Here is a 24,087-nt window from a genome sequence, read left to right on the forward strand (position 1 = left end):
AATGTAATTTTGTAGTACCTGATGTTATCCTTCAGGTCAAATGTCATATTCAGTAGCAATACCCTTCAAACTTCATTAAATCACTCCAGCCAACAGAATGGACCTGGGTGAATGTTAAAATTGTTCAAATTTGTGAAACTAGTTATGATATAAAATTAAAGGCTGCTAATTATTATTGGCATTTAAACAGAAGCCACAAAGTACTTAAGCTCAACCTTCACTTATAATGCTAATAGAATTCTTCAATTGAATTACAGCCTCTTAACTCTTCATTTACTCTGGGGAGTAAACAGCATAAGTAGAATGCCTGTTATTTCTCACGGTATGACAATTGTCTATCAGCTATTTTATATTGTGTAAAATAACAAACAGAGGAGCATCATATGAATGCATTTAGCATTGTCACTATAAAGTACAGGGTCATTTGAGACCTCATGGACTGGTCATCTCTGACCTTTTGTGAGTTTGTCCCAGGCCCAGTTAGGGGTCTCATGCTCAGGATTACGAGCCCTGGCCAACAGCAGAACCAACAAATTTTTAGTAGTGATGCGGAAGCGCTGAAACTTCAATGGACGATGGGTGCTTACAGGTGGAGAATACTCAGGAAGAGGACTCCTGTTTCCTTTAACATGAGGGAGGAAACAGGACACCGCCAAATGGATTCTTTTCCCTAGTCATATTGCTAGTTTCCCACTGAAATTGAAAACTAGTCACTAAAGTGGAAAGCGCACGACCGTGAGGTGTGGAGAAATGAGCAGAGGAGCTCATTTAGGAAGATCACTACTATTATTATCAACAATAGTATTTTTTACTCTTATATTTGTAGAGGTCATGGGCAAAGCTTTAAATATAAGATTTCCAGCATTTGTTATCAATCATACAGAATATTTTCATAAAAATACCAGTTTCCCTCTAGTGGTTGATGGTGCTATATAACAGACTGAATAGAGTTGTGTTTCTGATTGCCCAAATAGTTTGGTCCTAATCTTAAATGTGTTGTCAAGAGAGTGGCATTTCCCTCTGAATAGAAAGAGATAGAGGGAACTTCTTTGCTACTCTTATACAAGTATACTTGATAAGTTTAACGAAGTCACTGTCAGAAAGATTGCCTGCCTACCTTATCGACTAATGGAAACCTGACAAGGTATGTAAAATGCAGCGCAAAAAATAAATGGAAAAATGAACGAGAAAAGGTTTCATTCCATAGAGTTTGTTCAATCATTCTGCTCTCCAAACATTAAGCATCAACAAAAGGAGTACAGATTGGAGATGGGGCTTCAAGACTGTAACTATGTTTCTCTGACCCATGCTCCTGTTGATTGAGGCTTGTTCCTGACAATGCAAAATTTATCCTTTTAGTCAACATTATTCCTTGTGTTATGATAAGGCTGTTCCTGATCACTGCTTTGTGTCCTTCCTCATTCACATCCCCCTTCCTCCTCCCAACTCCACTTATTCTGCCTCCATCCCGGAAAAAACTGCAACAAAACACTTGCAATAGCACTTTCAACTTCTCAGAGCTTTTGGTCTTCCATCCACCACAGTATTTCTGTAGCTACCAATCTGCTCAATCACACCTCTACCTTAGACACCCTTGTCCCTTTAAAACCACTATTCTCTCTCACCTTCTCTGTTCCCCATGATACAACCCTCATATCTCCTCCTTTAAGTCCAAGTGATGGCAGACAACTGGTTTAGTCATTGAGTGCCAGGTCTGGCTGGACCACATAGTGGAATGTAAGCTCCTACTCCCTCTGCCAAAACTGCTCACTATTCTGTGATCATTCTTGAATGCAAAGATAATCCCCAGCTTCTATTCTCCAGAGCAAATTGTCTTCTTTAATCCCCCCTGCCCTGCCCCTCTACTCTCACCTCATTGACAAATGCGGGGAGCTCATGGGCTTCTTTGTCATTAAGGTTGAAAGCATTTGTTTAACTGCCTGTTCTGTTTCCCTCTTCTCCGGTCCAGAAAGCCAAACTTTCCCAAAGGTTGCCCCTGTTCTAGCCCTGAACTTGCATCTTTCCCCAAAATCCTCCCATCAGATTTCCATCCATACCTACAGCATTGACATGGCCCTTAAAAAGGTTACAAATAACATTCTCTGTGCCTGTAACTATGGTAATGTATCCCTCCTCTTCCTTCTCATCCTGTTTGCACTCTTTGACATGGTTGGCCACACCATCACCCTCCAATCCCTCTTCTCCATCACGCAGCTGCACGGGGTACTACCCTCATCTGGTTCCATTCCTACCTGTCCTGTTGTAGCCAGTAAATTACCTGCAATAGTTCCTCTTCCTGCATGTGCATTGTTACCTCTGGAATCCCCCAAGGATCTCTCTTTGGCCCACCCTTGTTTCTCATCTCCACGCTGTCTCTTGGTGACAACATCCAAAAACATGTCAGGTTCCACATATATGCTGATGACACCCAGCTATATCGCATTACCACTTCTTTGGACCCCTCCACTGTTTCTGATTTGTCATGCTGCTTGTCCAATATCCAGTTTCGGATGAGCAGAAATTTCCTCGAACTAAATATTGGGAAAACCAAAGCATTGTCTTCAGTCCCTGCAACAAATTCCATTCCCTAACCACTGGATTCATCTCGCTCCCTGGCCACATCTGAGGCTGAGCAAAACTGTTAGCAGCAATGGTGTTCTATTTGATTCTGAGATGAGCTTCTGACTCCATACCCATTTCATGAGCAAGATGATTCTCACGACACAACATATTCAACCATCTCCACAGCACTTCTTCTGCCTCAGCCCATTATGCCTTAGTTACCTCTAGACAAAACTACTCTTATACTCCCATTGCAAGCCCCCCATCTCGTAAACTTCAACTCACCCAAAACTTTGCTACCTGCATGCTAATTTGCATTAAGCCCTGTTCACTCATCAGTCCTTTGCTCACTGACCTACATTGGTTGGCAGTCCAAAAACACCTCAATTTAAGAAATAAATCTCATCCTTATTTTCAAATCCCTTCATAGCCTTGCCCCTACATGTCTCCATAACCTCCTACAACCCCTGAGGTATCGGCTCTCCTCAAATTCTGGCCTCTTCCACACCTCCAATTTTCATCCCTCCACCACAGACAGCAAGTCTTTGGCTGCCTAGGCAATAAGCTTTGAAATTTCCCCTCTAAGTCTATCTGCCTCTTTCGTCCTTAGTCCAAGATACCTGTCCTAATCATAGAATCATAGAATTGTTACAGCACAGAAACAGGCCATTTGGCCCATCGTGTCTGTGCTGGCTGTCCCAAAGAGAAATTCATGTACTGCCATGCCCCTGCCCTCTCCCACATCCCTGCACATTCCTCCTTTTGAGGTATTTAGAAATAATATCTCCTTAAGTGTCTCAGTGTCAAATTTTGTTCGATAATGTTCCCGTGAAGAGATGTGGACATTTTTACCAAGTTAAAGGTGCTATATAAATGGTGTTTTTTTTTATTTGCTTTCAATAATTAAATTAAAGTTTGGAAATGTTCTGTTGTGGTGTTGTCACACCTCATCAATATTATAGCTGGGAGTTTCCTCATATACCCAGATTCCAACACCTTCTGAAGAAGTAACACTCAGAGTTGGAGTGGCTCCAAAGAATTTCCCAGCCTATATAAAGTATATTTGTTCTGTAGCAAGACACATAAAGTCAAACAAATCTGTTACTACTGCAAATAAGGTATTTCTATTGACATTTATTTATTCTTTCACCGGATGTGAGCATCACTGGCTAGGCCAGCACTTTAATTGCCCATCCCTAATTGCCCTTGAGAAGGTGGTGGTGAGCTGCCTTCTTGAACCACTGCAGTCCATGTGGCGTAAATACTCCCACAGTGCTGTTCGGGAAGTAGTGCCAGATTTTGACCCAGCGACAGTGAAGGATCAACGATATAGTTCCAAGTCAGGATGGTGAGTGACTTGGAGGGGAATTTGCAGGTGGTGGTGTTCCCATGTGTCTGCTGCCCTTGACCTTCTAGGTGGTAGAGGTTGTGGGTTTGGAAGGTGCTGTCAAAGGAGCCTTGGTGAGTTGCTGCAGTTTATCTTGCAGATGGTACACACTGCTGCCTCTGTGCATCTGTGTTGAGAGGAGTAGATGTTGGAGGTGGTGGATGGGGCACCAATCAAGCAGGCTGCTTTGTCCTGGATGGTGTCAAGCTTCATGAGTGTTGCTGGAGCTGGACCCATCCAGGTAATTGGAGACTATACCATCACATTCCTGACTTGTGCCTTGTAGATGGTAGACTGGCTCTGGAGAGTCAGGAGGTGATTCGCTGAAGAATTCCCAGCCTGTGACCTGCTCTTGTAGCCACAGCATTTATATGATTGGTCTAGTTCAGTTTCTGGTCAATGGTAACCACCAGGATGTTGATAGTGGGGGATTCAGCGATGGTAATGCCATTGAATGTCAAGGGGTGATGATTGGATTCTCTCTTGTTGGAGATGGTCATTGCCTGGCACTTGTGTCTGCTCATAATGAATTTATATCCAGTGCTCAAGGCAAATATGCACATAGCAACTAATGTGGTGCTATTGATAGAGAAAGCTGAAACACTCAGCAGGTCAGACAATTTCTGTGAAGAGAACAGGCAAGTTGATGTCAGACCCTTCATCAAAGCTATAAATTAGTATAGATAAACAGAACTGTGAGGTTGTGCTTTTGGGGAAAGATTGAACAGGCTAGGGCTCTTTCCTTTAGAAAAGAGAAGGGAAGGGGTAACCTTATATGAGGTGTTTAAGTTTATGAATGAAGTCTGACAGGGTACATGTAGAGCAGGTATATAAAGCTGGAGGCTATAGTATAAGATAGTCATTAATAAATTGAATAGGAAATTCAGGAGAAATTTCTTTAACCAAAGACTGGTTGAAATGTGAAATTCCACACCGTAAGGAGTAGTTAGGCAAATAGAATGGACAAATAAACAGGGGAAATTAGGTAAACACGGGGAAAAGGGATGGAAGTTTGCCAATAGGGCTATATGAAGAGGGGTGGAGAGACTTGTGTTGAGCAAAAACACCAGCATGGACCAGTTGTTCTGAATATCCTTTATTTGCGCTGTAAACTCTATGTAATTCTATATAATAAACAGCATACAAAGGAACAGAATTAAGGGGAGGAGATGGAAACACACAAGCACACACAAGTGGAAATAAAATGGTGCATAAAGTACTTAAATGGAACACAGGAGATGGTTAAATGACCCAAGTGGTATCAGCAGGAGACAATGAGCAGAGTCAAATAAAATACAGACATCTGAAGAAGAAATTGCAGGATGTGTGAGAAGCTGAGGAGGTGGGTGATGAGGTTGTTAGAAATGGAAGGAAGAAAAACTGGCGAAGTGTAGCAGGCTTTAGATGGCCAGGAGCTTGGAAGAAGGAAAAGGCAGCTTAGAATATTCTTCAGTAAAGTATAAATATGTTTCAAGTTGTTAAGGAACTGCATGTGTTCAAATCGGGGAGTATGCTTCCATTTCTATCTGCCTTAACCCAGAGCCTCTTGTGTTATTCACACATTTTTTGTGCCTCATAAATGTCTTGAATTTTGTTAATTTCCTCAATGATGCTTTCTATTGTCTCATGCTAATGTTACTTCTACATTGAACCATCTCCTATTTTTTAATGAAGCATTTTACAGGTCATTTGATTTCTTCCCCCTCGTGTGTGTGTTTTCATTCATCATCCCCTTTTATTGTGTTTCTTTTTAAACGTTGTTCATCTGTTACATATCCCTGTGCTGATGAAAGGTCCATGCCTGCAGTATTAAATCTTCTGTCCTTGTTGCAGATTTCCAGCATCTTCAGTATTTTTTTCTGTTTTATCTTTATGGTGATGTTGATGCTGCCAGGGCTACAAAAAAGAAAGGATCCTGATTAATTCAGCACAAGCTGAGCGGCCAATTTCAACCCATTATATGGGTACAACATTGCTAAATTTAGAAATCTTAACATGTTGATCTTATTTGAAATTGGTTAAGTTTCCTTAACAGTTTAAAAAATGTTTAAACCTGACTGGAAAATATTCTAAATTTTGAATTGCTGCTAATGGCACAGATTAAACAGTGTGAAACTGAGGCCCATTGCATTTTACCTTTTTTTTTAAATAAGCTAACACGTCCACACAGTAGAAGAGTAATACTTAAGTATCTATGAGTTGCCAACTCTGCTTTGATGTATTCCAGGAGGCTTCATCATGTGAGCAACTCCAATATCCTCACCTTCATACTCCCACTGTTGGTTGCACAAGTCCATCCTCACCTGCAAATGTTAATTTGAAAGTGAACAGACTCCTCATGAACAAATTAGGTGATTCCTTAGACAGTATTTTCTGCTCCAACTCTAATACTTGTGCAATTCGTCAATGAAAGTGTTAAAAGGAGCTGCCAACACAGTGCTTTAACACTCCCCAGTGATGTTTCACCCAGATTGCTCACAGAAGGTTCTTGGGAATTAATCTTAATTCCTGGAAGAATTTCTGGACAATCCTGGTGGGATATGACAACGCTAACGCTTATAGAAACAAGATATGCCATGTTTGTGAGGATTTCTAAAGCTCCACTATACATTTGGCAGCCAGAGTTAAATATGTAATTCAAAACAAGTCACAGTAAATTTATAGGAGTATTTACAAAACTCAGCCACATAATCCTGCTTCCTCCATCCACAAATGTTATTCCTCTTTCCCTGAACACAACAACCTGAGGCATTTATCTTTCTATTTAATGCTTGCTGCTACCAACTAGCTGCTTTAAAAAAAAAGTACTCACAAGGCAAATGATAAATTTGACTTTTAAATAAAGAATTATGTGAGTGATCCATCATGTGGGGCGATAGTAACCATGCCTGGGCATTTATTTGGGGTTGGGGAAGGAACGGAGTAAGGTCTGTTGGATTCCATTCTCGAGACATGCTAGGTTTGTGGGCTGGATTTAACAAGGCGATGTGGTCCCTTTCCCTCTGGCTAAAATTTCAGGGGAACAACCTGCCTCCACTCCGGATGGCTGCCCTGCAGACATTTAATGGCTGTTAATTGACTTGAGGCAGGACTTCCACCTCTCAACAACAAGAAGACCTGCTTCAGATAGCTGCCATCCAATCCGAGGCCAGCAGCTTTCCAGAAGCGGCAGCACCACTGGGAGTGGTGGCCACTGCAGGTACTGCAGCAAGGCTTGAAAGAAGGCAAGCTGTGCTGGAGTCAGGGCTGCAGTTAAGTCTGAGGATCAGGAATAGATAGGCAGGCAGAGGAGGGTGCCCTGGGGCATTAGACTTTTGGCAGGGGTTGGGGGGTTGGGGGGATGGGGGGGGGTGGCGGCCTCCAATGGACCCAAGGTACCCCAACCCCATTGCAGGGAAAGCTGCTGGGCTGGACTTTTGGCGTGGGCCTCTCCTGCCACTGGCTAAATTCCAGCACCAATGCAATGAAGCCCTGAAGTGGGTGTTAATTAGCCACTTAAGGGCCCCAATTGACCCAATGTGGGCAGGCTGCCCGCTGCTTTTAAAATTGTGGTGGGGCAGAAGCAGGTGGGTAGGCGGCATGTACAGCGTCCACTGGAATTTATGTGACCCCTACCTTAAAATCCGCCAGTGACGGAGAGTGAAATCCAGCATCGGAATTGGGAGCCGAGTCTCAAAATCACAAGATGATTACACTTGAGGGCATTCATTCAGCCCATCTTAATCCATCCTGCACAAAACAGCTTGATCTTCCCCCATTACAGCATCCAGTTATTTCAGGAGCTCTGTCTCCACTATTTTGTTTTTAGGTCTATTCCATATATTGATCACTCTCCCTGTGACATCACTTGAAATTTATCTTTGACCATTTTGAACCTTGTCCTATCCTCAAAAGTTAGTTAGGTAATATTCCAGATTTAGATGTTCCTTTCCCACATCTATCTTATATACCTCTTAGACGCCTCTTTTCCAGTTTGAAATGTTCCTGTCTCTCCAATTTCTCCTTATAGCTCAGTCCTTTTGAGACGAGGGCTAGAATTTTACTGCCCCATTGGCATCAGGTGTCACGGTGGCTGGAGGGGCAAGAAGTCCAAAAATCAATTTTACACCATTGTAAAATCAGTTCGCAATCGTCCGCTTCACCCGTCAATGATGGGCCGGGTTTCCTGCCGCCGCCCATCTGGAACATCATTTTCATACATTTGCATCGAATTAAAAGCCCTGCTTGGCAGAATCATCCCCCCATGTCAAATTTACCACCACATCAACGTGACTTCAGAACATCGTGCTTCACAACCACCTTTAAAAGGTGCAGACGACCTGAATTTCGAGGGGAACTCGGAGGTGGGTGCATACAAGCTTGCACAGCACTTGCAAGCATCACCCATAGAACATCAAGGATGAGGTGCTGCACATTCGCTGGGGGCACAGGTAAGTCGCATTTTCCTGCAGTGCCGGGGCAAGTGATCCAGTGTGCATGTGTGAAGGGGTCTTCAGATGTAACCAAGAGAGGTTCTTAGGACACCAACGCTAACCCACGGGTCTCTCTCTTTGAACCTGCAGGAGGAGAACATCAGGATCATGGAGCCTGATGATTTAGCGGAATGCCTCATGGCTTACAGAGAGCAGAGAAGAAGAGAGTGGCAGAGGTGCCTGTCTCAGCAAAGGGAAGGGCACCTCCCTCAAGTTTAAGGGGTACAGGGCTTGCTGTGTACTCAGCTTAAGATCCACAATAAGCCGTCGCTCGTAGGCGCCTCACTAGACCCAGGCTCTATAAACGGTGCCTGTCATGCCTGCAGATGACTGAGAACCAGTGTCGCCGAAGACTGCACATGTCAAGGGAACTGGTCGGTCATATATGCCACCTGCTGCAGGATGTAGCGCCAAGGGGATATGGAGGGCATCCACTGCCAGTGGCCATGAACGTGACTGCAGTACTCAATTTTTACACCAGTGCCTCCTTCCAGGTGTCCACAGGTGACCTGTGTAGGGTTTCACAAGCTTCCACGCACAAATATATCCAGGATGTCATGGACACCATCTCCACAAAGGCACAGAACTTCGTGCATTTTGCCCAGGATCAGGAAAGCCAGGAAGCAAGAGTGCTGGGATCTGTGCAGATTTCAGGTTTTCCACATGTGCAGGGTGCCATTAACTGCACTCATATGGTGCTTAGATCTCCATGGCAACAAGCAGTTAACTATGTCAACTGGTAGGGCTTCCACTCATTGAATGTTCAGCTGGTGTGCAATCACCAGAAACACATCCTGCAGGCTTGTGCATGATTCCCAGGGCGCATCCACAACTCCTACAACCTTAGCAGGTCTCAGATCCCTGACATCTCTCAGAGGCCTCCAGGTACAGGGGCTATCTACAGAGCACTTGGCTGATGACGCCTGTGTGGCAGCCTCAGACTGCAGCAGAGCAACTGTACAACAAAGCTCATGCCACGACATGGACTTTGGTGGAGCAAACTATGGGAATTTTGAAAATGAGGTTCCGGTGTCTCAATGGGCAGAGGGTGTCGTGCATCATCATCGCTTGCCGCGCGCTCCACAACTTGATGCTGGAAAGGAGGAAGAACCTGGCTGAGGAGCAGCTGCATTTATCCTCCGATGAGGAGGACGTCAAAGCAGATGACAGTGATGAGGTCCTCGAAGGCAAGGATGCTGGTGATGAGGCCATCACACTGGCCAACTGAGGCAGGCATGCTCAGAAAGCCCTCATAGCTGCGAGGTTCGTGGTGAATGATGACAAGATACAGTGAGCACAGTCCTGACATCCTCACCTTGTGTTGGTGAATGTTTGGCTCCTGTGTGGCTGATGGCTCAGGCTCATGTCATGGAAACTCAGCAGAGGCCCTAATATTCACCAGATTCCAGGATGATGATGATGATATGCAGTGAGGACGCTCCATAGATTTTCACATAGCCTCTGTGAATGTCTGACTCCTGTCTAGCTGAGGGCAGTTCGCTTGCGCTCTGTGATCAGGGTCATATCATAGAGACGCGGCCATGAAACTTTAAATGAACCTGATCCTTTGTCAGCCATCATTACCTGACTCCTTCAGGAGCATAGCTGGCCACAGACGCTGAAGAGATTGGGGCCAGACCCACCTCAAACTTGTTGAGGGCACACAGAGAGAATGACAGAACTCTGTGGTGCCTGCCCACAGCACTCGGCCAGCAATGGCAAGCACCATCGAGGTGCAGATATCATTAATGTGCCCAAGGAGTGTGAAGTCAAACCATCACTTTGGTCTGAAGGTTACACACTGCACAGGGAAGAGGCCCTGGACTGAGACACCTGCCTTTATCTTGTGCAGGAACCAAGATTTCACATCTGAGTGACGTAAACACAGCTCATCATAGCAAGGAGACATTCTTAGGAGTTTATTTACAATAGTGAACATTAAGTACAAATGATTAACACCCAGGCCTAGGCTGTGCAACTACATCTTCTTAACCTTCCTAACCCTGCTGCTACGTTTTCGTGTTCCCCAGACATCCACAGCAGAGGTGGAGGCAGCTTACTGACTGCTGCACACTGTCTGTGATGACCTTGATGGGCGTCCTCTAGAGAGCTGATCCCTGGAGGGTCCCGGCCTGTTTTTGGGGTCCTGCTGCGTGACATTGGCACTCTGCTCAGTGTGTGGAGCTGGAGCTGCTGGGGTCACAGGAAGAGGGGATTCAGGTGGGCCGGACACTCTCGGAGTCACCTGGGTGGGTGGCCCCGGGGCACGCACCTGCTCAGCCTCCTCCCTATGGGTGCCCGAGGGCCCCTGGTTGACTCCTTGAGGAGAAGGGGTAGCTGGAGTGAGATCGAGCTGCCCCACACCCCTGTCACGTTGACACTGTTGGAGGCCAACTATGGCACCAGCGATGGTCCTGCACAACTGCACAGGACACCAATGTTCTGGACCGAGGTGCCCATGGCGGCCATCATTCTAACATTGTTGACCTCAGTGCATTGGCATGCTGGTGCTATCACCTCAACCTGAAGGCAGGTGGACTCCTCCATCGTGCCTTGCAATCTGAGGAGTGCAGCAGGCATCCCTCCCTGATGTTCCCGAGCTTGCCTTTGCAGCTCCAGCAACTGAGGTACAACTGAGTCCAGAGGTTCCTCATCTGACTCAGCCTCAGCAGATTTCTGGCCTCCAGCAGTCCTCTGTGTGCCGGAAACCTGGGAAACTCCTGCTGCCACCTGCTGTGGATCAGACAGAGCGATGTGCTCACCAGATTGTGACCCCAAGGCTACTCAAGAACTAGGTCCCACTGAGGTGTGTGTCTCTGTGCTGGTGGGGGGTGTGGGTGAGCGCTGTGACAGGTCTTCAATTAGGGTGTCATCTGATTCTTCTTCCAAGGTGTCTTCAAGGCTTGAGCCGAGGACCTGGCTCATGGACCCCCTCAGCTGCTTCCCAGATATGCATGTGAAAGCAAGGAGAGATAATTAGTGCATGGCAGTGGACTGCGGAATAAGGGAACTCACTCGCAGCATGGTTGTCTGAAGCTGTTCACTTTGGCGAGAAGAACAAAAAATCAGAGCATTACTTAAATGGAACACGGCTGCATAATCCTGAGGTGCAGAGGGATCTAGGTGTTTTAGTACATGAGTCATAAAAAGTTGGTATGCAGGTACAGCAAGTAATTAAGAAGACTAATGGCATGTTATTCTTTATTACGCGAGGGATTGACCATAAAAGTAAGAATGTTATGCTTCAGTTATACAGGGCATTGGTGAGATCGCACCTCGAATACTGTGTGCAGTTTTGGTCGTCTTATTTAAGGAAGGAAGTAAATGTATTGGAGGCGGTTCAAAGGAGGTTTACTAGATTGATACCTGGAATGAGTGGGTTGTCTAATGAGGAAAGGTTGGACAGACTTGGCTTGTTTCCACTGGAGTTTGGAAGAGTGAGGGATGATTTGATTGAAGTATACAAAATCATGAACTGCCTTGACAAGGTAGACATCGAAAGGATGTTTCCTCTCGTGGGTGAGTCCAGAACTAGGGGGCACAGTTTTAAAATTAGGGATTGTCCTTTTGGGACAGATTTGAGGAGAAATTTTTCCTTTGAGGGTTGTGCGACTTTGGAACTCTGCCTCAGAAGGTGGTGGAGACGGGGTCATTGAATATTTTTAAGGCAGAGGTAGGTAGATTATTGTTAGGCAAGGGAATTGAATGTTATTGGGGGTAGATGGGAATGTGGAAATTGAAACACAAGATCAGCCATGATCTTATTGAATGGCTGGGGAGGTTCGAGGGGCCAAATGGTCTACTCCTGTCCCTATTTCTTATGCTCTTATGGTTGCTGCATTGCTGGATCTTCACTTGGTTGAGTACCGCCGACCTCACAGTCAGCACAGGAATGGTCCAGGTCATCGCCAGCCAGCTGGATGGCTCTATTTTCAAAGTCTGTGGGGACCTTGATGTCAGACATTCCTTCACCAGTCTGTGACCTCTCCCTTTTGTTGTGTGCCAGCTTGTCCTGCATGAAGACAGATGGAGAGAGTGTAAGCAGGATGTCTGCCAGGCCAGATGAGAAGGATGCCTGGCATGTGTGGGTGGTGAGTGGTGCCATGGATGTGATGAGGACATGATCCGCAGGGCAGATGAAGGGGTGTGTGAGAGAGTGAATGGTGATGTCCCTTGATCTGGCAGTGAGTGGGATCCTTGTGGATGTGTGATTGTGAGAGTTGAGATTGATGAGAAGTGTGACTTACCCTGGCAGAACGGAGATCATTAATCCCCTTTCAACACTGGGTGGTTGTCCTCTTTTGCGAGGCATTTGCACTAACCACCACTGCCACCGCCTCCCATGGTGGATTGGTGACCTTGTTTGCCGGTCTTTGCCCAGAGCGGGGTTAGAGGACTTCACAGCGGGCCTCCACAGCGTCCGGTAGGCACCCAAGGGAGGCATTACTAAATTTGGGGGCAGCATGTTTCCTCCCTTTGGCAGCCATGACTTTCCAGCAGCTTTTGATCCCTTAGAGAGAGCTAGCTCTATGCAGGAGCGCCCTATAAACATGGCACCCAGGTTACTGAAGGCCTGAGGTGACGGTGGGACGGGCGAATCAGAGGCCGCCCTGCTACAATCTGGCATGCTTCCCAGGAATGCATTATTAATGAGGCACAACGCACCGGGGATAGGACGATATGGCGCAAAAAGCCGCCAATGTGGCTATCACTCAGTGCAAATCTCGGATGATTCCACCCTGGGAAACTGCCCCTTAACTCTTCCTCACACTCTGTCTTGCGCTTAAATATCAGTCCTATGTCTCAACAGAAATGGATGCAGTATTTAAGATGTGCTCTGATGAGAGCATTATGACTTCTTCCCACTTATTTTTACTTTGCTGGCTATATAGTTCACCATTTATTTGGTTTTGTTCATTGCTGTTGTAATATATTGTAATAGCCGAGCATTTATTGTTGCTTTGTTGCCCTCCCTGTTCGAGAGCTGTAAATATAGCTCACTAATGGTTGCCTGCAGTCGATCATGTGTTAGTCTTAATGCAATACACAATAACTGCACTACGTAGGTTCAACACGTTGAGATTGTGTTCAGCTGGAGGCGTCAAGTGGCAAACTGCAACAGAATTAGTTATGGCGCAATGAGAGAGAGGAGCATAATAGCTCCAAGTTGTGGTAACTTTTGCAATGTGGTGGTGTCGGGAGTGTGCTGGGTAGGAGGTAGGGTTGCCAACCCTCCAGGATTGTCCTGGAGTCTCCAGGAATTGAAGATCAATCTCCAAAACGCTGCTGTGTGCAACCCTGGAGAAAAATCATAGGGACACTAAAAAAGATAGTTCTTTTTAATTTTCTTTGAACATTTCTTTTTACCACATGTAAGAATATTAAAAATTGGAAAAATTAGGTTGTTTGGCTAACAGTCAAGTGCCATACAATTGGAGAATGAGTCTTTTTGCTTTCCAATTGGTGTCGGAAGGCTGTTTGTCAAGGATGGATATGTTGGCCGACTAATGGGTGGAGCGTGAGGGCATGCTATGTGAGGAAACTTCCAGGAATACGTGTAATCACAGTTGGCAACTGTAATTGGTGAGGCTGGGGTGGGAAGAGGTGCGCAATGTGTGTTAAAAGTCGATGGCAGCCATAATAGTCCTAATTCATTTATTTTAAATAACTTAATGCTCTGCTCAAATAAATTGGAAAAGCTTTTCAGACCAACATTTGAAACATCTGTACACAAGGCAATTGGAAGCCATTTAATAAAAATAATAACTCCCTTCAGAGCAGGCATTGTAAAGTTAATGTTCCAAGTTTCAGGTCAAATGTTACAATTTCTTTTTAACAGCAGGACTGAGAATAAATGATAAACTTGAACTGTGAAAAATGCTTGCAAAATAATTATTTTTTGCTCAGTTGCAGTTTATGATTATTATTTCTTTGCCCAGCTTTTGTGACTCTAATAATCTTCCTTTCAGGTTTCTGCATAGGTTTACTGGTCGCTCTTTCGGGTTTTTTATGATAATCTCTTGAATAGCAATAGTAAAATATGAAATTTCAGAGTATCGCATTTACATAATGACATCCTGCTTTTCTTTGTCTTCAGTCATTACAGAGTTCATGACCTCAGTTCTAACTGGGCATTTTCACAGGAGTAATCATTTAATTCACTAAGAGTAAAATTATGTGCTTAAAGAACTTTTGATATTTTGATCTCAAATTATAGTGGAGACTCCTCTAATTGAAATAATAATTGAGGCCCTTGGTTGTTTAGCACAGTCCCCTACTGAAAGAATAACCAAAATAGCCATTCGCTGACACATGCGCAGATGTATCATGACATAAATCTTTGTGTCAACTTCATTTAATGCACCATGGTAGGAATTGGAATGTACAGTGTTGTAAGACGGGTTCTTTAGTTGTCTCAATGATGAGATCTTGAGGCTTGTATATTCAAACATGAACCGTTTATTGTTAACCTTTAACTATTTACAGATCCCAAGTTACTGTCATGCATGGTGTTGCCGCCATGCAGGTAGGCTGCTTCCAGAATGTACTCTCGAGACTGTTCTCTGAGTCTAATACTATGTGACACTATACATCGTACCTTGGGTGGTGCTAATTTCCAGTCACACATTAACCCTTGTTCTGCAAAGCACCTTTACATTACAATGGCATGCAGGCACATGTAACATCATACAACATATGACGCCTGTTTTCCAGGCATGCCTGGAAAAGGCTCCAATGTAGTGGGTCATGTGCACACACAGATTCTGTGTTGAAGATGCACTGCATGTTACATTGGTTAGGGCATTGAGGACACAGTTGCAAAACTGACATTGATCCATTGCACATGCAAATTGGTGACCTAACCCCTGCTTGGGTCCATTTGATAAATCGGCCTATGAGTGACCACAACACATGTCATGCATGCTTCAGTCAGTTTCTTTCAGCACTCAGCCTAAAGGGACCACTGGAAGCTGCCACCAAGCTGGTACTCCTCCCAGCTCTACATTAAACCATGGGCCTCTTCTGGCCACTGCTACTCCTCCCAATCAACTTCCCACCCTTTAGATTCTTATGAGGCCGTTGGCCAATGTGTGTGTCAGCTGAACTTGCTGCTTCACCCTGGCCCCCCTCCCTCCCTCCCTCCCACACCTACCCCAATGCCTCTTCAGAGCTAACAAGGTGGCAGCTGTTTTGAATGCCAATCATGGCTTCAGTCATTTTAAACCCTTTGTCCAGTTTTTTTTTAAAGATTTTATAAATTAGCTATGCTGATATAAATGTACTTTATAAAAATATAGAGTGAGGTTTTAGCCCCCTGACAAAGCACTGGGGTGATAGGGGAGTGGCACTTGCCATGAGTTAAGTCATGGGCAGCAGAGTTTTGTGTGGGCTCAAGTTTACAGAGGGTAGATTGTAGGTGACCAGTCACGAATGCATTGGAATAATTGGGTCTAGAGGTGACAAAAGCATAGATGAGGATTTCAGCAGCAGATGAGCTGAGACGGGGAAAAGTCAAAAGATGTTACAGAGATGGAAGCAGGCGGTCTTAGTGATGGCACAAATATAAGGTCGGAAGCTCACCTTGGGATCAAATGTGACAGACTTGCTTAATCTCAGATTATTGCCAGCCAGAGGTTTGGAGTCGGTAGCTAGGGAATGGAGTTTGAAGCTGGGACTGAAAACAATGGCTTCAGTCTTCTCAAATTGGTCAAAGTAGCTACTCATCCAGTTCTAAATGTCAAATAGGTAGTCTGATAAATTAGCAGCACTGGAGGAGTCAAGATGGTGGCGCTGAGGTGGAGCTGAGTGTCATCATGAGGAAACTAATGCTCTTTCTATGGATGATGTCGCCAAGGGGCAGCACAGAGATGAGAAATAGGAGGGGGGGGCAAGGATAGATCCTTGGAACACCAGAGATAACAGTGTGGGAACAGGAAGAGAAGCCACTGCAAGTGATTCCCTGTCTATGGTTAGATAGATAAGAATAAAACCAGGTGAGAGCAGTCCCACCCAGCTGGACAACAATGGAGAGGCATTGGAGGAGGATGGTGTGGTCAGCCATGTCAAAAGGCTGCAGGCAAGTCAAATTGGATGAGGAGGGATAGTTTATCTTTGTCACAGTCACATTAGAAGACATTTGTGGCTTTGATAAGAGCTGTTTTGGTATTGAGGCAGGGGAAGAAGGCTGATTAGAGAGATTCAAACATGGAGTTTTGAGAAAGAGGAGATCAGATTTGGAAGGCAACAAAAAGCTTAAGGACTTTTGAGAGGAAACAGAGGTTGAAGATGGGACAGCAGTTTGCAAGGTTGGTGAGGTCAAGGGTTTTTTTTTGAGGAGAGCTGTTGATGGAACATTTAAAGGAAAGGGCGATAACACCTGAAGAGAGAGAACTGTTTACAACATCGGCTAACATGGGGACCAGGAGGGGAAGTTGGGTGATCAGCAGTTTAGTGGGAATAGGATCGAGGGAACAGGAGGTGGGTCTCAGTCAAGATGAGCTCAGAGACGGCATGAGGAGCGTACAGTGAAAGAACTATTAAGCATCAACCTTAAACTGTTGTTAATTCAGAAAGAGTTCAGTGCCCCACCCAAGAATTAGAAGCAGGAGTAGGCCATTCAGCCCCTCGAGCCTGCTCTGCCATTAATAAGATCATGGCTGATTTGATTGTGGCCTCAACTCCACTTTCCTGCTTGCTCCCCATAACTGTAGACTCCCTTTTTGATCAAAAATCTATCTAACCCAGCCTTGAATATATTCAATGACCCAACCTCCCCAGCTCTCTGGGTTTTCTGCAGAGCTTCTGGTGAAGTTACAGCAGATAATCTGAAGAATACGTGCAGAAATTTGAGCCCACGGCATTGTCATCTAGAGGCTTGCACACATAGTGGCACTCAGATTTCAGAACTCGCCAGACTATCGAGTGCATATAATCTGCCAGCAAACTATGAGACTTTTTGCAGAAAAATTTAAACTATCACTTATATCAAACCTACCACCACCTGCTGAGTCAGGTTGGAGCCAGGTGTTGGGTAACTCCAGTCAGCTTCAGTATTGAAACTTGTAGTTGCTATTTGATAACTGCCATTGTGTTTTAACTCTAAGTAGATCAGATATTGCACTTGGTTGCAATGGTCCCCATGCAGATGGCAGAGGAGTTGAATAAATAACTTGCATCAGTCTTCATGGTAGAAGACACTAATAGCATTCCAAAAATACTAAATAGTCAAGGGGCAAAAGGGGTGGAGGAAATAAATATCTTATCACCAGAGAAAAAGTACTAGGGAATCTAATGGGGCTAAAAGCCAGTAAGTCCCCTAGACCTGATGGGTTGCATCCTAGGATATTAAAGGAAGTAGCTACACAAATAGTGGATGCACTGGTCGTAATCTTGCAAGAATCCTTAGACTCTGGAAAAGCCCCAGAAGTTTAGGAAACTGCCAATGTAACACCCTTATTCAAAAAGGGAGAGAGACAAAAAACAGGTAAATATGGGCCAATTAGCTTAACATCCGTCATTGGGAAAATATTAGAATCTGTTATAAAGGATGTAATAGCAGAGCATTTAGAAATACATAATATAATCAAGTCAGAGTCAGCATGGCTTCATGAAGGGGTAATCATGTCTGACAAATGTATTAGAACTCTTTGAGGAGGTAACAAGCAGAATAGGTAAAGGGGAACCAGTAGATGTAATATATTTGGATTTCCAAAAGGCGTTTGATAAGGTACCGCACACAAGGCTACTTAGTAAGATAAGAGCCCATGGTGGTGGGGGTAGCATGGGTAGAGGATTGGCTAACTAATAGAAAACAGAGAGTTGGGATAAGGGGAGCATTTTCAGGATGGCAACCTGTAACTAGTGGAATGCCACAGGGATCAGTGCTGGGGCCACAATTATTTACAATATATATTCATGACTTGGAGGAGGAAGGTGAATGTACAATCATCAAGTTTGCAGATGACACAAAAATAAGCGGGAAGGCAAGTGGTGAGGGTGACACAGAATCTACCGAGGGATATAGACAGGTTAAGTGAGTGGGTAAAAACTTGGCAGATGGAATATAATGTGAAAAAATATGAGGTTATGCATTTTGGCAGGAAGAATAGAGGAGCTGAATATTATTTAAATAGAGAAAGACTGCAGAAAGCTACAGCACAGAAGGATTTGGGAATCCTCGTACATGAATCCCAAAAAGCTAACATACAAGTTCAGCAGGTAATAGGGAAGGCAAATAGAATGTTGGCCTTTATTCCAAAGGGAATTGAGTATGAAAATAGGGAAGTCCTGCTAAAATAATACAAGGCACTAGTTAGATCACACCTAGAATACTGTGAACAGTTTTGGTCCCCTTATCTAAGGAAAGACATACTGATAATGGAGGCAGTCCAGAGAAGTTTCACTAGATTGATCCCGGGTATGGAGGGATTTTGTTATGAGGAGAGGTTGAGTAGGTTGGGCCTGTACTCAATGGAATTTAGAAGAATGAGAGGCGACCTTATTGAAACATATAAGATTCTTAGGGGGCTTGACAGGGTGGATACTGACAGATTGTTTCCCGTTGTGGGAGAGCCTAGGTCCAGAGGACATAATCTCAGAGTAAGGGGTTGCCCATTTAAGACAGAAGTGAGGAGGAATTTCTTCTCTCAGAGGGTAGTGAATCTTTACCGCAGAGGGCTATAGAGGCTGGATCGTTAAGTATATTCCAGGCTGAGATAGACAGATTTTTAATCAGTAAGGGAATCAAAGGTTATGGGGAAAAGGCAGGAAAATGGAGTTGAGGATTAGCCATGATCTCATTTAATGGTGGAGAAGACTCGATGGGCCGATTGCCTACTTCTGCTCCTACGTCTTATGGTCGTAAATAGGACTTCACTACCCTATTTTACAAAATCTCAGAATCTTTACAGTGCAGAGGGAGGCCATTCAGCCCATCGAGTCTGCACTGGCTCTCTGAAAGAGCATTCTACCTAGTCCCAATTTGCTGCCTTATCCCCGTAAACTTGCACATTCTCTCTTTTCAGGTAGCAATCCAATTCCCTTTTGAATATCTCGATCGAACCCGCTTCCACCACCCTCTCAGGAAGTTTGTTTGAGACACCAGCCCCAAACTGGGTGAAAAAAACATTTCCTCCCATCACGTGTAAATCTTTTGCCAATTATCTTGAATCTATGCCCTCTAGTTCTTGATACTGCCTTAAGAGGGAACAATTTCTCATTGTTTATCCTGTCCATACCCCTCAAGATCTTGAGTACCTTTGGGGCAGAATTTTATCCTCGGCAGGCGGGCAGGTGGGGCGGTTGGGAAGCTGACCACTGCCCGTAATCGGCACTGCACCGCAATTTCACGCTGGCGGGCAAATTAAGGCCAGCCCAGCGTGAAACGCTACCTGTGCTGTTGCGATGGGGGGGGAGGGGAGTGCTAGCCTGCCAAGCGCGAACTTCGCGCATTTGCGCGAGTCAGTGCTGCATAATCTCCAAGGCACGGAGCTGCCTCAGGGAGATGAGGAGATGTTTAAAAAAAAATAAAGAAAATAAAAATGTAAAAAAAATGTCCCCTCATGAGATTCTGTCACGTGAGTGGGGACGTGTTATCAATGAAAAATTTAAGTTTTTATTTTATTTTTATTTGCTTTTGGAAACCTCCTCCCGGCCGTGGATGAGGTTTCCAAAAAAATGCAAAGGCTGTTTGGTCTTTTTGCCTGCCCGCCAACCGTTAGGTTGGACGGGCAGTGAAAACTTTACGTTTATTGCTAACTTAATGGCCTGGACAGGCCTTTTAATTGTCGGTGGGCACACTGCTAGCTCCGGCGCCTGCCCGCCGACTGAACTATCGCCCGACTGCGTGTTGACGGCACGCTCGGCCGACGTCAGCATGCGTCATTTCACGCTCGAGCGGGTCAGGCCCACGCCCGCCCACCGAGTGGAATTTTCTGCCCTAAGCCTCCTCTCAGCCTTCCTTTCTCCGAGGTAAACCACTCCCATCTACCCTCATAGCTACAGTCCTTTATCCCTGGGGCAGAATTTTCCCCTTGTCGGCCGGTTGGCGTGTCCGACCCGAACGAGAGAAAAATAGCGCGTGATGATGTTTGGGTAGCGCCCTCACGTCATCGTGCACTCATGTGATATTTCAGTCAGTGGTCGCGCGCAGGAGTCTGCAGTGCGCTCGCCGACAATTAATTAATTAATTAATTAATTTAATTGAAATTATCCCTGCCCATCCAACCTTACAGTTGGCGGTCGGAAGAAAAGGCCAAGTGGCCTTTGCATTTTTTGTGGCATCTCATGCATGGGTGGGATGAGGTTTCGATCAGTGATTTTAAAAAAAATAAAAACTTTCAAAACTCATTTTTAACATGTCCCTGCTCATGTGACAGAGTCATATGAGGGGACACGTTTTCCTTCCTTTTCAATTCTTTATTTTTAATGTTAAAAATCTTCAGCTCCCTGAGGCAGCTCTGTGCCTTCAGGGAGCTTCACTGAGCGCATCGGCACGCATGTACTGACTTCCACACTCGCCCTCCTCCTCTCTCCCAACACCCCCCCCCCCCCCCCCCCCCCCACAAAAAAACCCAGGCAGTGTTAAGCGTCTCAGTGTGCGATTCACGCTGGCTGGCCATTAATTGCCCAGCTAATGCGAAATCGCAAAGGAGGCCCGATTGCGGGCGGTTTCACAACCGTTCCCGGGCCCGCCCACCACACCCTCCCAACAAGGTAAAAATCCTGCCCCTGGAATCATTCTTGTGAATCTCCTGTGTAGTCTCTCTAATGCCTTCACATTCTTCCTCAAGTATGGCACCCAGAGCTGGACGCAGTACTCCAGATGAGGCCTGACTAGTGTATTTTACAAATTCAACATGATCTCCTTGCTCCTGTACTCAATGCCCCTATCAGTGAAGACTAGAAAACTATGTGCTTTATTAACCGCTCTCTCAATGTGCCTTGCAATCTTCAATGACTTAGGTACGTATACACCAAGTTCTTCCACCTCCTTTAGATTTTCTCCTTCTATTTTATACTGTCTCTCTGTATTGTTCCTGCCAAAATGAATCACCTCACATTTTTCTGCATTGAACTTCATCTGCCACTTGTCTGCCCAATCCACCAGCATTTCAATCTCCTTTTGAAGTTCAAGACTATCCTTATCACAGTTGACAACGTTTCTAATCTTCGTAGCATCAGCAAGTTTTGAAATCATGCCCTGCACACCACAGACTAGGTCATCAGAAGAGCAAGGGTCTCAACACTAACCACTGGGGAACTCCTCCACAAACTTTCCTCCAATCTGAAAAACAACCATTTACCACTAATTTCTGTTTCCTGTCACTCAGCCAATTTCTTATCCAAGTACCTACACTCCCTTTTATTCCATGAGCTAGAATTGCTAGAATTTTGCGCACAAGTCTGTTGTGTGGCACTGTATTAAATGTATTTTTAAAATCTATTTACACCAAATCAACAGCACTGCCCTTGTCAACTTTCTCTGTTACCTCCTCAAAAAACTTCAAGTTAGTTAAACATGATTTTCACTTAATGAATCATACTGGCTTTCTGTAATTGTCCTGCATTTGTTTAAGTGACTATTGATTTTGCCCGAACTGTAGTTTCCCTACCACTGAAGTCAAACTGACTGGTCTATAGTTGCCAGCTTTATCCTTGCACCCCTTTCTGAACAAGGTTATAACATTTGCAATTCTCCAGTCCTCCGGCACCACCCCTGTGTCTAAGGAAGACTGGAAGATTATCACTAGCACATCTGCAGTTTCCACTCTCACTTCCCTCAGTACCCTTGGAGACATCTCATCTGGTCCTGGTACCTTATCTATTTTAAGTAAAGATAGCCTTTCTAAAATGACCTGCTCCTCATTGGAAATTCTTTGAGTTACCTCCTCTCTCACCTTGGCCTGGGTAGCATCTTCTTCCTTTATGAAGACTGATGTACAGTACTCATTTAATACCTCCACTATTTCTCCTCCTCCATGTACACCTCCCCTTTTTTATCCCGAATCAGCCCTACTCTTTCTTTAACCACCCTTTTATTATTTATATGCCTATGGAAGACCTTGGGATTTCCTTTTTTATTAGCTACCAGTCTTTTTTCATGCTCTCTCCTTGCTTTCCTTATTAGCTTTTTCACTTCCCCTCTGGTCCTTCCATATTCAGCCTGATTCTCCATTGTATTTTCTATCTTTTGTACGCATACTTATTTCTTTCCATCTTCACCTCTATCTCTCTCATCATCCAGGGTGCTCTGGATTTATTTGTCCTACCTTTTCCTTTCAAGGGAATATATATTGACATTGCCTGCAGTACTCTTTGAAGGTAACCTATTGTTTAACCACCATGTGCCCTGCCAACATTTGATCCCAACTCACATGACTCAGATGCATTCTCATCCAATCAAAGTTGGCTTTCTCCCAATTAATTATCCCGGCTTTGGATTGTTCCTTATCTGTTTTCATGGCCAACCTAAACCTTATGATACAATGGTCATTGCTCTCTAGAGGCTTTCCCACTGAGATTTGATTCACTTGGGCCAACTCATTCCCCAGAACCAGGTCCAAAAGTGCATATCCTCTCGTTGGACTGGAAACATGCTGCTGCAAAAAATGATCTTGAACACATTTTAGGAATTCTTGTCCCTCTTGTCCTTTTGCACTATTCCTATCCCAGCTTATATTTGGATAATTGAAGTTCCATTTATAATTACGCTATAATTGTTGCACCTCTCTTTATTTATTTGCATATTTCTTTCTCTATATCCCTTTGACTAGCTGGTAGTCTATATACTATACCGGTCAACATTATTGCACCTTTTCATTCCTTACGTCTGAGCCAGAGAGATTCCATCCTTGACCCCTCTGGAACATCCTCTCTCTCCAGTACTGTAATGTCATCTTTAGTCAATACCGCCACTCCCCCACTGCCCCTTTTCTTCCTTTCCTGTCTCTCCTAAACACCATGTACCCAGGAATATTTAAAGCCCAGTCTTGCCCTTCTTTAAGCCAGGTCTCTGTTATAGTAATAATATCAGAATTCCATTTGTCAACCTGTGCCTATAGTTCACCAATCTTATTAATCACACCCCGTGCATTCACATACATGCACATTAAACTGATTTAGGCTTTTTCACTTTCTCCCTTACTCTGACCTCATCCAATGACTTACTATTGTCTAATCTAACTGTCTTTACCTTGATGCAACTCTGATATCTCTTTCTTACCATTTAATACTCCCCTCCTTCCCTCTGCCAGTTCCTCTCCTCTCCACTCTGAATTTCCCCTCAGGTTCCCACATCCTGTCATTCCAGTTTAAATCCTCCCTAACAGCATTACAAACCCCTGCGAGGATCTTAGTCCCAGTCTTGTTAAGGTGTAACCCATCCTCCTTGTACAGGTCCCAACTACCCCAGAACCAGTCCCAATGCGTCAGAAATCCAAATCCCTCCCTCCTATTCCATTTCTCCAGCCAAGTGTTGAACTGCTCAATCTTCCAATTCTTATGTTCACTAGCACGTGGCACTGAGAGTAACCCTGAGATTACTGCTTTTGAGGTTCTGCTTTTAATTCCCTTCCTAACTCCCTAAAACCTGCTTTCAGGTCCTCATCCCTTCTCCTACCTCTGCCATTAATCCCAGTGTGGACCACCGCCTCTGGCTGTTAACCC

At 44.7% G+C, this 24,087-nt stretch overlaps 1 protein-coding gene and 1 long non-coding RNA gene across 4 annotated transcripts in view; one reads left to right on the plus strand and one right to left on the minus strand.

Annotated features, from left to right (window-relative positions):
• Positions 1–24,087, plus strand: part of il1rapl1b (interleukin 1 receptor accessory protein-like 1b) — a 1,487,064-nt gene that overhangs the window by 1,192,795 nt on the left and 270,182 nt on the right. The gene's annotated exons all lie outside the window — the stretch shown is intronic.
• LOC144691602 (uncharacterized) overlaps positions 5,809–24,087 on the minus strand; it is a 38,960-nt gene continuing 20,681 nt past the window's right edge. Inside the window, exons 3-4 of the long non-coding RNA XR_013579176.1 lie at positions 6,213–6,252; positions 5,809–5,845 (exon numbers count right to left, since the gene is read on the minus strand). This is a non-coding gene — a long non-coding RNA (uncharacterized LOC144691602). The remainder of the gene's footprint in view (positions 5,846–6,212; positions 6,253–24,087) is intronic.

Source organism: Cetorhinus maximus, chromosome 16 (assembly GCF_964194155.1).
Source record: "Cetorhinus maximus chromosome 16, sCetMax3.hap1.1, whole genome shotgun sequence".
Taxonomy (NCBI): domain Eukaryota; kingdom Metazoa; phylum Chordata; class Chondrichthyes; order Lamniformes; family Cetorhinidae; genus Cetorhinus; species Cetorhinus maximus.